The following is a 14,940-nucleotide window of genomic DNA, read 5'->3' as shown; positions in this document are numbered from 1 at the left end:
CCTGATGTGTGCGACTGGGTCTCAGGATTTCTTTTAGTTTTACGCGTCACGTGATGGAGCAGGTGGCCCTGGCGCTCTAGCTCGCCGCTGCACTCCTGGACACGGGTTGCATTAGGGGAGAGCACGCAAGTGCAGAGAGGTCCAACAAGCGCTCACATGCTACACTGACTGTCAACATTCACAGAGGTGCACGACCAGGGATCGTGCATTAAACCTCCCGCAAGTGACCGAGAACTTCATCACACCCAAAGAGAGACCCTGCCACATGCTAGGCCAGTAGAACTAAAATGGTGCCCTGCATACTCTAGGAAGCAAGGGCCTCAGGAGCCACCCTGGACATATCTCAATACTCCTTCAGCAAAGCCGTCTGCGATGGCGCAAGGGCGCTCACGCCACGTGACCGCACTCCCCTGACGACTCAACAGCCGCCAAGGATGCCTTCCACTACATTGCCAGGTTCCCTATTCCCAGTCACCACCATGGCCTCCAATTACAACAAATGTGTGGCTCCCTAGCCCAACCTGCTCCTAGATCTATTGGGGAGGTGGGCAGCGGTGTTACCCTGAGCAGTGTCTGTGCCCACTGTCCAAGTTGGAAAACCAACTCTGGGTCAGACTCCTCAGCCTGTCTCTAATGCCCGGAAACGATTGAAAGAGCTGGATGAGTGTCACTGGTCTACTGGGAGCCTTTTGGAAATTGTTTGTTCAATCTCAGCGGGCCTTCCGGATGAGGCACAACTTCCTTGTTGGCCATTGGGACAGGAGGCTAGCACCTGCAAGCTCTGAATCTGTGCTGTCGAGATGAGAAGGGAAGAGTTGTGAATCCCAGGCACAATGAGTATGACCGTTGTTACGTTCTGGCTCCGCGCGGAGGCAGAACGTTGAAGGCCTCTGAAGTGGGCCGCAGTGGCGCAGCTCCGGCTGGAGCGAAATGAAACACGCCACACGTTGTTAGAGTCTGTGCCCGGAACTGCCTCCCTTGCGCGGGGGTGGGGCTTTTATTGAGACGCCCTGCGTCAATGCGTTGCGGGGCGCAGGGCGGATATAACATTCCTCCTTTATTATAAATAAACGTAACAACTAAACACACACACACAAATATGCCCATGCTTATAAACACAACAACACAGGCACTTTTCGCTTCTACAGTTCTCGTGGTGCAAACTACCATACATAGTCCTTGAGCCGAGCTGGCGGCTTGGTGGCGGTTCTTAGTCCATATCTCCCACCCCGGGAGCTGGGCTCCACAGTCTCATCTAATCTCTCACCTTCCACCTCTGGCTCACACATGTCCGGTTCACTCCACTGCTTCCACGTTCTGTCTTCTGCATTTTCTTCACCCTGAAAGTTGGCGGGTCCGTCTTCGATCAGCGGGGAGTCCTCATCTTCTTGGGGACAGTCCCCATCAGTCCACAGGTTGTGCGGCACCGCCTTGAACCACAATGCATTGCACATCACCTGACGGTGCCCTATTTGCACTGTTATCATGGTCCCTTGTGTCTCGCTGACGATCCATGGGAGAGTCTCATAGCGGGAGTCCAGCGTGGACTTTGTCGGGTTCTGCAACATGACCACCTGGTCGCCCACCTGGTGGTTTGATGGTTTCGACCTTCTCTTAGCACTCATGTGGGCATTGGCATCTATTCTCCTTCTTTCGGTGCGCCCATTGTCGAGCTCGTCCGGTCTTCTGCTGGGGTGATGTGGAATGGACGACTTTATGACGGTGCCAAACATGAGATCAGCTGGGGGGACACCAGTCGTGCAGTGCGGGGTGACCCTGTACTTTTACAGGAAGCGATAGAGGTCGACTTTCCACGGACTGGCATTTCACCTGGGGCCACCTTGGCATGATATGATACCGGATGTTCAGTTCTTGCAGGTAGTGTTTGAACTCCTCCCCTTGGAAGGGTGCGCCGTTATCACTCTTAATCGTGGTAGGTAGTCCATGTGTCGCAAACATCTTCTCGATGGCCGGGATGACCACTTCCGCCGCCGTGGATTCGACCACCTCGACTGCGGGGTATCGGCAGTGATCAGCGATGGCTACCAGGAGGTACAGGCCTTCTTGTAGTTTGCAGAAGTCAATGCTTATTGCGTCCCACCTGCCAGAGCCTTGTTCCGCCGACTGGATAGGTTCTGGATCAGGTGGGGCTGCGGTTATCAGGCATGGTAGACAGGTGTTGACTAGTCTTTCCACCTTTACATCTAGCTGTGGAAACCACACTCGGTATCGAATTCGAGCCTTTGTTCGAGTCCTCCCTTGGTGGCCCTCATGGGCGAGGGCCACTATTTGGTCCTGCAGGCCCGGCGGGATGATGATGCGATTTCCGCGGAGCAGCAAATCTTGCTCTGTTACAGACAGATCCTGGCGGACGGTGAACATCCCTGTGAGGAACGCCTATGCTTCCTCAGTCCTGTTGTGTGTGTTCTTCATGAAGGACCTCCAGTCCCCTGAAATGATGGCATCCTTTACCAAGTCGCAGCATGTTTCCTCTGCGATGTTATCGATGCTGACAGCCTTTGGCCTCATGGCCTGCACCACCTGGCAGATGTGCTCCTCGGTCTCTTCGGCCACCTTAACCTCCTGTGGAGTCGCCGCATGAGGGTGTCTTGAGAGGAAGTCCGCCGGGTTGCCGCTTCCCGGCTGATACGTCAATTCAAAATTGTACTGGAGCAGCCATTTGGCTATTCTAGCCGGTGAGTGCGAGGAGGTGCCCATGAAGATCGGCAGGAGGGGTTTGTGATCTGTGATCGCTGTGAACCTGCAGCCATTTAGATAGAGGTGGAAATGGCGACACCCCCACAGTACTGCGATTGCCTCTTTCTCAATGTGAGAGTATCGCTGCTCTGTCATTGTGAGAGCTTGTGACGCATATGCGATGGGTCTCTTCTCGCCCTCTTTGGTGACCTGCATGAGGATGGACCCCAGGCCGACAGGGCTGGCATCCACAAAAAGTTCAGTCGGAAGCGCAGTGTCGTAGTACGCCATTTCTGTGTCCACGGATAGTGACTCTTTGATACTTTCGAAAGCTTCCTGGCACGCTTTCCCCCATTCCCACTTCGCGTTGAGCTTGGTAAATTCTCAAAGGGGTTCCGAAAGAGTGGCCAGGTTCCGGATGAATCTCCCACAGTACGTGGCCATCCCCAGGAAGCTGCGGACATCGGTGGGTGTCATGGGCGGACTCGCGGCCTGTATTTCAGCAACCTTCTGAGGGTCCGGTGAAATGCCAGTGCTGCTAAACTTGTAGCCAAAGAACAATATCTCCGTCTTGAAAAACTCACATTTTTCCTTATGGATGGTTAGGCCCGCATCTTCTAATCGGCCCAAAAGCAGCCGTAGTCTTCTCAATTGTTCAACTTTGTCCTGAGCATAGATCAGAATTTCGTCACTCACATTTAGGACACCTGGTATGCCCCGGATGACTTCTTGAATTGTCTGTTGGAAGACTTCGGCCGCCGACGATATCCCAAAGCTTAGCCGCTTGTACCTTCGCAGACCCAAATGTGTTGAAAAAGTGGTTATGTACCGAGAGTCCCTATGTAGCTTCAGCTGGTGGTACCCTGCTTTCAGATCAACCTTCGAGAAGGCTCTCGATCCCGTGAGGTCAGCCACAATTTCGTCGAGGGTTGGCGTGATGTGGCGCTCCCGCATGATGGCGGTGTTCGGGAGGCGCATGTCTATATACAATGCGGACCTTTCCCAGCTGTTTGGGTTTCTTTGTGACCACCATCGGGGACACCCATGGTGTCGGCCCCGTCACCTCTTCTATAATGCCAGCTTCTTCCAACGCTTTGAGTTCTATCTCCACCTGTTCACACATGTGGAATGGGGTCCTACGGTGTCTGACGGCCTTTGGCTAGACCGACTTATCAATATGGAGCTTGATCGTCTTTCCTTTCAAACACCCAATCCCGTTTTGCAGGTTTGGATACTGTGCAAGGATGTTCTCGACCTCTTGGGCCTCCTTGACTTGACTGACGAACTGTACCAGCCCTAGGTCCTGAGCCGCATCGCCACTCAGAAGGCATTCAATCCCCGCATTTACTACGTAGATCTTGGACGGTAGCCTGTTTTCACCATGGCTGATGGTGGTGCGGAATCTGCCAACCACCGGTAGTGGTTTTCTGCAGCCATATGCAAACAGAAGAGTGTCTGTGTTTTTGAGGGCTGGTCGTGGTGGCAGTGTTTGAAAAGTGCTTGTGGGCATGACGTTCACCGAGGCTCCCGTGTCTATAGTCATCCATACCTGCTGCTTTTGGAGGGTGACCTGGCATTTGCGCCTCCGGAGCCCTTTCTTCTGTGTAGCGTGGCCACGATCCAGAGCTGACACCAAGTAAACTTTTCTCCCTTTGGTCCGCTGCTCTCTACCGTAGTCTTGTTGAGTCCCTGTGACGTCATCTCCTTCTTCCTCGGTTGAAGAGTTGGTCGTTTCAACTCGCCTTGAGATCGCCTGCTTCTTTTTCTTGGTTCCACTCTTCTCCTGGGGATTCGGCGGAGGCGGTAGTGGAGCGCCCGATGATCGGCACACCTTGGCATAGTGGTCCTTTCTGCTACATGCCCCACATGTTGTTCCTTGCGCCGGGCAATTTCGCTGTCCATGATGCGATCCACCAAACCATCCACACTCCGTGGGTCCCGGGATCCGTGGCTGCCATCTGGCTGGTGAGTAGTTGCCACCAGATTCATCTCTAGTGGACTGTCTATTGGTGACGTGGGCCACCATGGACGATGTAAGGGCAGGTTGTAGTTTTTGCAGAGTCATACCCATGTTGGCGGCCCTGGCATGTGCCAGCTCCCTTTGACGACCCAACTCCAGAATGCGTGTTAGGGAGATGCCCTCTCACTCAGCACCATCCTTCTTAGTTTCTCCGATTGGATGCTGTTAATGAGTTGTCTCTGGATTTCTTTCTCGACATCCGTGAACTCACACGAGATCGCCATCTTCCTGAGTCGGGTGTGGTAGGCATCCAAGGTCTCCTCTTCTGCCTGAAAAGTGGTGCAGAACATGAAAGTTTCATAATCCGGGTTGAGTTGTGGGAGAAAGTGAGCCGTCAAAGCGTCTTTCGATTGTTGGTAAATGTCCTGGCCATCAGCAATGGTCAGCGAGTTGAAGATTCGTAGCACCTCATCCCCCACATTAACCAATAGGTGCGATCTCATTTTCCTGGCGGAGGTTATGTCTTTGCACTCCATTGCCATTTTTAATTTTTTGAGCCATAGCTGCCACCGGGGGCCAACAGACGATGGATCTGTGAATGGGTCAAATGGCTGAATCATTGTGGAGGAGCTACCTTGTGGGCGAGCTGGCGGTGACGACATCGACAGATTCGCCGCGAGTCTAGAGGGCATGCCAGGCCCGGGGGTGGACGTGCCGGTCGCCATGGTGGGGCGTTGCCGTCACTCGATGGTGTCTATCGTCCTCACCTTGGTGTGTGGTTTCAAATGTCAGTTGTCCCTTTTGAAACCGACCTACGAAGCGGTAGCAGATGGGACCGCTGCCTCGCTCCAGGTGCCTGCTGCCGTGATCGCACGTGCGCACTGCGTGTGCGGTGGACTCACACGTCGTGTAGCAGTGCCTATGGCCCCTGGATGCCAATCGTCGCATGTCGCAGGAAGAATCAGCCGGTAGGGCGTCGAGCACGTGTGCTGGGTCCTTTTTCCTTCATCGCCAGTGTTACGTTCTGGCTCCACGCAGGGGCAGAACGTTGAATGCCTCTGAAGTGGGCCGCAGTGGCGCAGCTCCGGCCAGTGCAAAATGAAACACGCCACACGTTGTTAGAGTCTGTGTCCGGAACTGCCTCACTTGCGCGGGGGCGGGGCTTTTATTGAGACGCCCTGCGTCACCGTGTTGCGGGGCGCAGGGCGGATATAACAACCGTCACTCGTCACAAGCCTGGGGCTCATCAGCTAGGGGCAATCTGCATCATTGCATCTCTCTCAGAGGACATGTCTGAACTATGCAATGTATGTCAGTGGCAGCATGTAAAGCAATGGTAAGTTGGAGAATGATCAATACTCAGAACATTTCTTCATAACCAGTACACTCCAGACAATATATGGGCATATCTACCTTACTAATAAGGTGTACTGTGAGATGACATGTAAATGCACAGATATCCCAGGATGCAATGCATGAAGCCCATTAGACACTGTGGGCCTGATTAATCGTATACTTTGCAATGAATATAGGGACTTGGCAGGACATTATGCGTGCAAAACTCCCCTTCGTCAATTCATGAAATCGACTTTGCAGGACTTTCCCGGACTTTGCGTCGACTCTGCGTGCTGGTCCGGCACATCTCTGCGTGCAGTCGAGTGCATTGCGCGAGACTCCTCATAGAGCATGGGTGGGGCCTGCACAGACACAAAAATAGGGGGTGGAATATACACACACCGCATTATCGATGAAGAATGAGGAATAATGTGGGCGTGTTGAGGGACGGGACACGTGAAGCAATGGCATGCCCAATCCACAGCAAACCCAAAAGAATTCATAGATTCCAACGCACAACCTTAAGTCGGGAAAAGTCACACGCAAACCCTGTAATCCAACCGCCATATGATAGCAGGCCTAAAGTTCAATGCGCAAGGGATCCAATGCTAATAAAGCCTGGAATGCACACTATACGAACATTGCACAGCCACGATGAACGCTGCAATAACAGCAGCCATAGTCCATGGACCCAGAAGGAGGAGGAGGATGCCCAGACCCTGCTTTTTAGCTACACGCACCACTCTGTTTGGCATGCCTGATGACCAGGTGTATGCCAAGTACCGGTTCCCACCCCATATCATCCTAGACCTTGTCAGGGAGTGGGAGCAAGACTTAGCATCACTCACCATCTGCTCCCAGGCGCTTACCCCCCTTGAAAAGGTGCTGAAAGCATTCTTTTTTTTTGCCACTGGCTCCTTCCAGCGTACCACTGCCATAGTTGTTGGGCTATCACAGGCCACACAATCCCGCTGTCTCCACAAGGTCTTGGCCTGCATTACATCATGTGCATGCCTGCGTAGGCACATATATATGCCGAGAACACTGGAGTAATGGCAGAGAGTGTGCCGGGATTTCTTTGCGGTTGCACACTTCCCACGTGCACTTGGGGCCATTGACTGTACACATGTTGCGCTACACCCCCCACCCCCGAATGATGGAGCACATATACTGCAATCGCAAGAACTGACATTTCATCAACATGCAGGTTGACTGTGACTCAAATGAAGTGATCATGCACTGAATGCCAATTTCCCTGGCAGCACTCATGACAGCTACATTTACTGCCAGTCAACACTCTACCCGGCCCAGGCATCATGAAAATATGGCAACACCTGGCTCATTGGTGAGTGTGAACTGGCACGCACATGCATGCATTTGTGCATGCATGCCACACACTGAACAATAGACCATGACAATAAGTGCCAATAACAACCATGTGAGCTTAGAGCTCATTACGGGTAGCGCATCATACAGTAGATGGGATGCAGAGTAACTCTTTACACTAAATAATCAAACCAACCCAGGAAGTTTGTTTACTGTTTTAATATCAATTATCTAAAACAGGGAGTTACAACGGACATCAACGGACATAGCACAGCATTATCTCATTTGAAGCATTGCATAAAAACAATACTTTTATAGTAAAAACTCATCATATGTGACATCATACTATGTGGCAAGTAAGCGAAAACCTACATGGGGTTGTGGTTGGCTCAAGGGGATAATCTAAGTATATTTTCTATAAGGGATCAGGTTGTGATTGGGTCTCTACAGTCAGGTGGACAACTCATGCCCACCCCTAGTGCAAGTCATCTTCAACAGTTATTAGAAACACAGTACACCATTGGCTCTCAAACTATAAGGCCCTTCATTATATGGCCCTCTACAATTGGTTGGCATGCTCGTGCCCTTCTGGAACATTCAGCTCACTAGCAGCACGTATGCTCATACTCCAGATGTCAGGAGGTGGATTTGACTGTGTCTCTCCACCCAATTAGCCCAACATCTCTCATCACCCATTCCTTCTGCCATGAAGATTGTCTTTGAACTTGGCCTTGCAACGTATTCTCATTTCAGGGAATATAAAGGAGTACGGGCACACGCTTATCATAGTTCTGGACTGCATGCCCAACTTCTATTTCCATCCTCGGCTCACATGACAGGAGACCGCAATTCGGCCCATTTTGCAGCATTTAATTGTATTGAATTAATAAACTTGGCACTCATGGTGTTCTTTCTTTGCACCGTAACAAGGAATGATTCAGCTTCTCACGTTCTCAGCACTTCACACACACTCCATCTTAGAAAGACTTCACGTACTAAAAGCTTTGCTGCGCAAGTGGCATCAGGGTGTGTACACAGACATGCCTCAATCCACCTAGAGAAGGGACAGAACACTACTATCAGATACCTATATATCACCAAAATCAATGTGTAAATGCTGAAAAGGAACATTTGGTCGAGGTATTACTCCTCTAATCGTTCTCAGTGAATGCCCAGCAGTAAACATTTGACACAAGATGCAATTCACTACAAAGAATGCAACATGTTCTAACACATTTGCAACATGCGCGGGGTCTTTAACAATGCTATTGGCATCACCACCTTTCCAGTGCTATCCTGTTGCCATAATGCTTCTGTGTGGGATAAAGAACACCCACTTTTTTTCCATAGCTCCTGCTCTTCCTGCAGTGCACTCCCTTTAATCTCCATTAATTGGGTCTTAAACCCTTCTTGCATTACCATAACCGTGACTACTTTTTCTTTGACATTTGGAGTGTCAAAACCTGAGATATCTGGTGAATATGCAAGCCTTTTGGCTTCTGTGTCTGCGTCTGTGTTCCTGCAAGAAATAAAATCTATTTGCTTAGTGTTTGCGGTGCCTTTAACGACCGCTATGGCGACTGGGAGTTGTAGTGCTTTCATAAGCTTGTCCATTAAAATGTGTGCTGCACTGGAGTGCCGTCCACACGGAAGGAGCCCCTCCTTTTCCAACGTGCTAACCCTGCGTGTACGGTTGACGTTATGTTCCCAGAGTCGCGGTACACTCACTTCCTGTCCTGTGTGGTTCTCGAGTGCGACAATAAGCGCTACAAATTCTGCTGCTTGCTCTGAAAAATGAGATGGTAGCCTGGCACTTGCTACAACTTCAAATTCCCCATTTAATCTATACCTTACAACAGCTGCACCTGAATGCCTTTCTCCACTAGTTTGATCAATTTTCAGAGAACCATCAATAAAGAGAATTTCCCTTCCTGACAAAGCATTTTATTTCACACGAGGTATTTCATCATAAAATTCAACATAATTAGCACAGTCATGCACATGATCGCCTTCTGCTATTGGTTCACCTACAAACGTGGCAGTATTCACTTTTTTACATCTGATCATTTTGATTGTTGGGTTTGAAATCATTACCTCATAGGCGGAAGCTCTCTGAGATGTCAATGTACCTTTGGGTTTCTCTAAAATGGCAAACAGAGCATGCTCCGTGAAAAGAGTCATAGAGCAACCCATGACGATACTTGTAGACTTCTCAATTGCAAACGTAGCAGCTGCCAATGACTGTTCTCAAGGAAGGTGTCCTTTCATAACTGGGTCCAAAATCCCACTGTAATATGCTAGAGGCTTATACCCCAATGTAGTCCTCTGTGTAAGCACTGCTGTCATGGCAGTCTCATTTGTGTGTGCAGATAAGTAAAATTCCCAAAACAGGAGCTGTACAAATTGCTTTTTTCAACTCCACAAACCCTTCCTCCATCTGTTCAGTCCATTCTATTGTAACCTCATTCACCTGTGGTTTCTTTAAAGCCTGCAAAAGGGGTCTTGTGTACAAACTGTAGTCAAACACCCAGGCTCTAACATAATTGGATAGTCCCAAAGGTTGCTGCATCTGTTTTATTGTGTGCGGTTTTGCAGTTTTCATAATTGCCTCAGCCCTTTCAGGTGTCACCTTTTTTCCCTCATGTGAAATCAACTGTCCTATTTTTAACACCTCCCTCTTCTTGACAGTACTGTGGCTTCTCATTGTCTTCCTTGTATCCTTTGTCTGCTAAAATAGTCATCAACTCAATCGAGTCCTGTTTGCACTTATCCTCTGTTATGAAATGTCATCTACGTATCGTATCACCGCACCTTTCAAATCAACATTGCCTTTGTCCATCTGGAGGACCCTGTTAAAGATTGATGGAGATGCACAGTACCTTTGAGGCAGCCTAGTATGTTTCAGACAAGTCTGGCAGAATGTAAATTAAGTCAGGGTTTGTGAGTCCTTGTGCAATGGGATTGAGAAAAACATATTTCAAATCAATCACAGTTAAATATCGAACTTCTACTGGGATACTACATAGTATCATCGCCGGGTTAGGAACTAGAGGAAACTCTGCTTCTACAATCTGGTTAATCAGTCTCATATCTTGTATAAATCTTCACAACCCTCCCTTTGGTTTTTGATAGAATACACTGTGGTATTGCATGATGATTCTGATGGCACCATAATATTGTATTTCATCAGTGCTGAAATGGTCTTAAATATACCCTCATCAGAGACATGGGATACTGTCTTGCTCGAAGGTAAAATCTCTCCTGGCTTCAGCTCTATTTTGACTTCTCGTATTGCCTTTAATAGGTCATAAGGGCCTGTAGTCCATAAAACACTTGGCACCTTCTCCAAGTCTTCCTCATAAAATGCTGGATGCTGCTGCATTATTGCCATTCGCTGTAGGATTTCCCTTTTCTCTATTCTAATACAATATGTAATGCTCATAAAGAACACTACTACATCGTATGTTTGGTCCTCTCGAAACATGTCATCAGTAATGTCAGCCAATCTGTTCCCTTCTTTGAGAACTATTACTGTGCCGTTGTAGGTCAAAGGTGCGAAAACAAAAGGCTCAAATGCCTTTTTTTGACACCAAAAGGACCAAAAAAAAGGGTTGCATTTTTTTTTATGGGAGGTTGCCCCAAACCCTCTGTTATCTTTTTATAAAAAACTTTTCATGTAAATTAAACTTTCAAAATATATAAATAAATACAAATAAAAATGTTGACCCTTTTTTTTGGTCCTTTGGGATTTGAACAAAAGGTCATTCGATTCTTTTGATTCGATCCTTTGACCGGACACCTTACTGTGCTCCATGGTCTACCCTCATCATCTGTTCCTTTGGGCATTTCCATTTCCCTTCGTACTATGGCTGCTTCTAGCTCTATAGGGATAGTCTGTCCCCCCCTTTTCATCCATAGGTATCTGTGGTCTGAACAAGAATTAATCCGGTATCCTCACAGTCTTCCCCACTAAACCAGGGAGTCATGTTAGTAGAATGCTCACCCCATAAAGAAAAACCTCTGGCTCTACTGGAACGCCTTGCAAAGCCATTTTCCCTGTGAACGCCAGTATGAATTTTCCCACATTTAAGTAGTGTATTCCAGTAGTGGAACATATATTCCTTTGTCAGTAAATGAAATTGTCATGTTAGGTTTGGTCATCAAAGCCCTTCCCAAAATGTTAACTGGTGTCTGTTGTGAATACAAAAATGGAACAGACATGTCACACTCTCCTATAGAGACTGGTAATTCATCAGTAAAAGGAACTGGACTCATAGCTCCAGAAAACCCTTGAGCATTCATGGCGATTCTCACCAGAGAAGAAAAAGATTTGCCTCCTATCGTCACATCAACCCTTGGTTCCTCTTTGGGGTCTGGTGTCACTGATAGTACTGAACACATCAAGTCTCCCTGTGAGCTGTCCTATTGCGGGTACATACATACCCCCGTACCTGTGAAGGGATTTCCACAGTGGTACCTTCTATTCTATGTGTCAGTAATTGTCCCGTGTTTGCATACTGTTGTGTCTGCATGGGGGCATGTTGCAATGGCCTTGCGGTGGACTCATTTGCACTTGCTCTGGTTGCTGTGTCTGTTGCATTTGCGTGGCTTGTGTCTGATACACTCTCTGATCTTGGGCAAACCCTTCCCTAGTTTGTGTGCTATTTTGTGGAGGATAAGCTGTGCCCCCTCTTGAGAATTGGCCATTCTGTACATTCCCTTGGTGCTCACATACGCATGGAATGTGCCCTGTCATCCCGCAAGTCCAACACACAGGGGGAGGACACCTGACTACTTCCCCTTGGTGGAATCCTCCTTGCCCATTCTAATTCTCATTCTGTGCATTTTGAAACCCACCTTGATTGTTTTGGAATCCACCCCTTCCTCTATAGTCCATACCTCTGCCTCGTGGCATGAACCCATTCCCTCCTTGGTTCATCGGGTGCTGATTATTCGCCTACGATGCACCCACTGCTGGCTGCATTCCCAGTCCTTCTCCGCTTGTCAATATCGCTTGTTCCATGGTACATTTTGAAAATTTCTTCTGAACTAACTTGGCTTCCTCAACTTTCCTAGCCTCATTTTTCTTCCTGTTGTTCTCCTGTAATAGCAGACAGTTATGCACTATTGTCAACTGTATTTTAGCCCACGGCTTTGCTTCCATTCCTACTTGTTTCTTCATTTGCCTCTGCACTTGCTCAGGCAACCCCTGACATATAATGTGGTAAAATAATGCCACCGTCTTTTCCCACGTGCTTGAACATAGTGAATGTAAGCAATAGGGTCTTAATCTTCTTTCATTTTACGTGTCTTAATTGAACCCATATCTGATGTGTGAGGATACTGCACCCTGAGAGCCCTCCAAACATCTGCTCTACAATTATTAAACAGCGCTCCGTCATGCGCGTTGTTTTGTGCTGTCACACCTGAATAGCCTGCTCTCCTCCATATGTCATTAGCTCTTTGGCCAGGAATAGCTGCCAGAAGACACTTAATGTCCCCTATGGCCAATGTGTGCCCTCCTGTCATTTTTTCGAACTCATATTTCCATTTCCCAGCACCTGATGTGAAACTCAGGAGTTTGCACCTTAAATTATCCTTAGCCATCTGTGGCCATGGAATATACTGTGGTCTCGCTCCCCCTTTTTCCAATAAGGGAAAATGCGTAAACCTGCAGTCTGTTCCCATCGTCTGCCTATTTATGGTAAGGACAATCGTCCCTGCCCGTCTCCTCTCTGGTAGCGATCTTAACCTGCTCACATAAGGTGGTGATTCTCCTTTCTGACTATATGATCATCCTCTGGGACGCTCTGGATATGCTATGGGATCTGGTGTCCTATCCTTAGGTTGCTCTAGATCGGACCATCTTACTTCTTTGTCCGTCTGCAGGCTTCCCTCGGGGGCACACATGCTCCCTCCCTCTTCCCCATGGAAGGATTCTCTTTCCTCATCTGACATGTCTAGTCCCCAACTAGTGCAACTTTTGTCTCCTTTGCCTTTATCTGAGGTCATTCTACTTAAGGAAAGGCTCTGTGCACAAGACTAAATGGATTTTCTTCTTCGCTTTGTGATTGGAATACTAGGTACTGATCTCCGTTCCCTCTGTTTCCGGATTTGCTGCCTTCCTTTATTTCTTGATAGGCCTTATCAATCCTCTCTCCAATACTTCCTATATCAAAGTTTTCTTCTCCTAATGCTACTCTAGATGCCACGATGTTGCTCCCTTTAATGGAGGAACTCTTCTATTCTCTCCCATCGTATTGCTGTGCTTGGCCCTACCGGCTCCTTTCGAATGAGGCTAATATTGAAGTCCTGCTGTCTCCTTTTTCATTCTGACTCTTCATCTAATTCTCTTTTTTTTCTCACCTCCCTTCTAAATCTTTCCTCCTCTTGCCTTCGTTCTTCTCTCCTCTCTCCTGCTCTTCTTTCTTCCTCTTTTCTTTGCCTCTGTATCCCTTTGTCCCTTCATGTCTGTGCTTCCTCCTCCCCTCTCTTCCTTTCTTTTCTATCTCTATCTTCTATTACTCTATGCCTATTGTTGTACTTTCTTTGCTCCTCTGCCCGTTCCTCTTTCTTTTCTTGCTCCTCTTGATACATCTGTTCTGGCCTCTCCGTGCTCTTTCCTTTATGCTCGTCTTCCTTCATCCTCTTTTCTCATTCTCTGTCTTTTCTATCCTATTCATCCTCATCTTCTCTTTGCCTTACTTCCTCAATGCTTTTCCCATCTAGCTTGAGTAATATCTGTCCTCCCATCCGTTCGTTCTGCACGAGCGTTACTTCATCAGCTTTGTCCTTTTCACCTTTCCATCTCTTAATCTCCCTTCTTATTTCTGTTGATGCGTTTGATCGCTTACTCTTCTCTTCTTTATTCTGTATAATCTTAAAGATCTCCTCTTTTCTCTTAATCTCCTCTGGACTGTCGTCACTACTATAGGCAGTGGTTTGTATATCGGATTATTACACTGCGTTGCAGCTTTCAGCTCCTTTAAAGCATACGCCCTATTTCTACCGCACTAGTGCCTTTTACTTCAGGCGAGGTAAGAGGAGCTGAGGGCTCGACACCTTACACTGATTAAGCATCCGCTACTCAGGTGCTCTAGAATAGCTAACCTTTTCTCCAATTTCTTCCCCATGTACGCAACATGCAAGTATGTGGTCATGTGTTGCAATACTGCTTTTGACAGTGAACATCTTATCTGCCATGCCTTTCACCCATTCCACACTATACTGTTTGAGCTTGGGCATGTGCTTTGGCAATTTCTTACACAAATGTATCAGGGGAGTGTCTCCCATTGTGACGAGTCTCAATTGACTTTCAATACTTACCAGGTTTTATACAATACTTTCGTCACTTATTCAATATTCTTAAAACAACAAATATGAGTGCGCTCCAACAATCACTGCTCAAGCCTCTACCTTTTCAATTTTATCTGTCTATCTCTGGATTGGTACCAACCACTTCCCTAGACAGTCCCTTTAGCTCCTTAACTTCATTTCGATGTCTTCAACACATATATCACTCTTTCAACACCTTTTCTCAAACACAAATACACAAACAGACTAGTCGACTTTACACATTTACTAAAAATACTCTGTGATCACCCTTTTTTCTCCTTGGCCCT

The sequence above is a fragment of the Ambystoma mexicanum genome, chromosome 9 (assembly GCF_040938575.1).
Source record: "Ambystoma mexicanum isolate Mex_15411 chromosome 9, UKY_AmexF1_1, whole genome shotgun sequence".
Taxonomy (NCBI): domain Eukaryota; kingdom Metazoa; phylum Chordata; class Amphibia; order Caudata; family Ambystomatidae; genus Ambystoma; species Ambystoma mexicanum.
The sequence above is the reverse complement of the archived record's forward strand: the minus strand, read 5'-3'. Positions refer to the sequence as shown.